Here is a 462-nt window from a genome sequence, read left to right as displayed (position 1 = left end):
TGAATCAAATATAGGCCCATGTCACACTATAACAACAATCACTTTGCTCGCAGCGCTCCTCAGATTTTCCTAATTAAGAGCTGTCTAATTAAATTACAGCCTTGAGTTAACCAATGGCAGCGCTTGTTTCATTAGCAAAGCGAGGAGAGTGATGGAAAGAAAATCCTTCCTGATTGCAGGATGGTGTCAATTGGCTAATTTGCTGCCTTCGCCACAAGTCATAGCAAGGCGTTTTTCACAGTGTTAGATTAGCAAAGGCTTGTGATATAGGTTGAGCTAATAGCGGCTTCTCGTTGAGCTATGCAGGTCGAGAATTGCATCTCGCCAGCAAGTGATCTCTCCAAGAAATTTATGAATGTGGGCAGTGGCTTTCCGAGCTCCGATGGATCAGAGCTTTCGTTGCAGCAGGACCATCCTATTATATCTGCAAGTGACAACCTGGAGAGAAGTTCACCTCTGAAA

This window comes from Anoplopoma fimbria, chromosome 16 (genome assembly GCF_027596085.1).
Source record: "Anoplopoma fimbria isolate UVic2021 breed Golden Eagle Sablefish chromosome 16, Afim_UVic_2022, whole genome shotgun sequence".
Taxonomy (NCBI): Eukaryota; Metazoa; Chordata; class Actinopteri; order Perciformes; family Anoplopomatidae; genus Anoplopoma; species Anoplopoma fimbria.
This window is presented reverse-complemented; position numbering follows the sequence as displayed.